We start from the raw sequence: 2,596 nt of genomic DNA, 5'->3' as shown, positions 1-2,596 counted from the left end.
CTACTGTTTAAGTATAGATAATCGGCACAACATCAAAGAAAAAAACAACTAGTCAAGAGTCTACAGCAAGAATTGAAAATCGTTTCTTAGACTAACAAACGAGAAGATTACAACCCTGCGCCTTCCTATTTATTAAAACTATAACAACTAGCTAACAGTTTTAAACTTAAATAGTCGAATACATCGGGTGTCCCTAAAAAAGTTCGGAAATATAGCAAATCTGAATTTTTCAGAGATGTTTACTTGGAACAAAGGTTTCAAACGGAGAAAAAGTCTTGAAAACCCAACACATGTGATCGTACTACCAAAAATAACATTTATCAGAAATTATTTCCGCAGTACAATCTTCGACGTTTTAGTCGCAATAGTTGTCACTTCTTCTTCAGAAGTGTTCTGTGGCATAGATAAAGACATTGCACAATGTGGAAGCAATGCCGACCCTACCGCCATCTATGATGGACCGAGGCACAACTGCGCTTTTTTACCTTCTTGCGGGTTTGCGTCTCTACTACTACTGTGTATTCAGGGTTTGCATCCTTGCTATTCTCGGCAACCCATTACTTTCATTGGAATTAAGATATGTTTAATATTCAGTTTGATATATTTGTACAGAGGCAAGACTTGTTTCTGATTTATAAACAAATGTATCAACTTGAAAATAAACATTCTCCTAATCTCAATTAAAGTAATGGGTTGCCGTCAATAGCAGATACATATTTAGACATTAGTGACTGGTAACCGCTCCAACAGTTTGTCAAAATTTCACTGCCAGGACGAATGTGAATTTTTATGTGTTCCAGCAGAATTTGGCCCTTTTTTGCGGTCATGTCATACATCCCCAGGACCCATTTCTGGGGTAGACAACTGACCCACATGATATTTCCGTTTGTTGACAATAGACACATCTATTTGTATTTGATGACCAGGGCCACCTGTAAACGTAAAGACCAACTGAAAAAATTACTTAACGACATCGAAGATACATTTTGCTTGAAATTATTCTTACCAAATAGCTGATCATCCTGTAACAGCTTCCAGGAGCAAATGCCCCTAAAAAATCGGTAATACTGTATTACCGATTTAAGGGGGGTACCAGTCAGCATGGTAGCCACTCCTGCGCCTGCTTCGCATACCCAAAGCCACACTATTAACCATAGAACAAGGCTATTAACGCAGCTTATATATCAGTTTAAGCTGTGCTATTAATAGTATCAATATATCACCAACTGCCTTAGAACGATTTTCAAAAATTGAGTTTTTAGGACAGAGTAATGCTGTCTGCATCTCTTGCACCAAAATAAATTTCCAAGAGGACGTTGAGCCTTATTCTGGAAAACACAATTTTGGCGGCAGTATCCTGCAGGGCACTTTATACACTGCGGATTAATTTTTTCCCTCGCAACCATTGGAAAAATCGATCTGGGTCAGTCTTGACCAAACACGAGAACTGCATAATATTGGTCGGATCCATTTTAAAATCTCACTGTATAAAAAATGTGCTAACAACAAGTAAGTTGTGATACGGTGCATCATACAATGAATACAATACAATTATTATATTAGTATTCATTGTATCATGGATACGGTGAAATGGCCATTATAGATGAACACAAGTATGATGACCATGCAGAGACAAGTACTTCTGTCTCTGGTCTCTAGAAAAACTACTCAAACTTGACATGATCAAATATTTTCCGTTAGACTATATGCACTTGGTTTGCTTGGGTGTTACTAAAAAACTCTTGTCATTGTGGTGTTGTGGTAAATCTTCAACGAAATTATTTGCTAACAAATCAGCCTGTATTTGATAGACAAAATACGAAAAAATAATCAAGTAAAAACATGTTATTTTATTTTACATTCCCAATATTCCCTCTTGAAAACGTATTTAAGTCATCTGTTCAAGACTTTGAATATAAAACTATCTAAGTTAGTTTTATATTCAAAGGTTCAAGACGTGTTTAAAGCGTCTGTTCAAGACGTATTTAAGACATCTCTTCAAGACGTCCATATTTGTAACAACAGACAAAATAAGTATTTTAGTAAATTACTTACCTAACTTATTTTTTGTCTTATTTTGGAACTAAACACTAAATATAGAACAAGTCACTTTTTCCGCGAGGAGCCGCATAATTGAGCGATCCATGGAAAAACGTGAGGAAATCGAACTGGCAGAAAGCAATCCAAGTATTAGAGCTGCTAGAGTCGATTCAGTGGGCGTATGGCTTTCAACAATAGAGTATTGTTTCTCCGGGATGAATGTGGGCTTTGAAGAACGACATGTGGTACGAGGAGTTCTGATAAATTTTTTAAATGATTATACCGCCTCGGCGCCTTTGGACTTTTGGCGCCGTCGTGCAGTGCACGTGTGATTTTTCTGGACAACTGCAAGTAAAACTTATAAACTGTCTGCTTTAACTAACTCAGGAACATACAAAGACTCAAGTTTTCATATGAAGAACATTTTATTTCTGATAGATAATTTACTCCTTAATGAAATAAGGTAAAACATCCAACGGGGCATTGTAATCCAGCCAAATGGGCCCCTCATACTTAACAGCTGGATCATTTCCATCGACCCAACTTCCTTCTGGAA

Source organism: Dendroctonus ponderosae, unplaced genomic scaffold (assembly GCF_020466585.1).
Source record: "Dendroctonus ponderosae isolate FM_Combo_2020 unplaced genomic scaffold, Dpon_F_20191213v2 Dpon_F_20191213_1, whole genome shotgun sequence".
In the NCBI taxonomy this organism is placed as follows: Eukaryota; Metazoa; Arthropoda; class Insecta; order Coleoptera; family Curculionidae; genus Dendroctonus; species Dendroctonus ponderosae.
The sequence above is the reverse complement of the archived record's forward strand: the minus strand, read 5'-3'. Positions refer to the sequence as shown.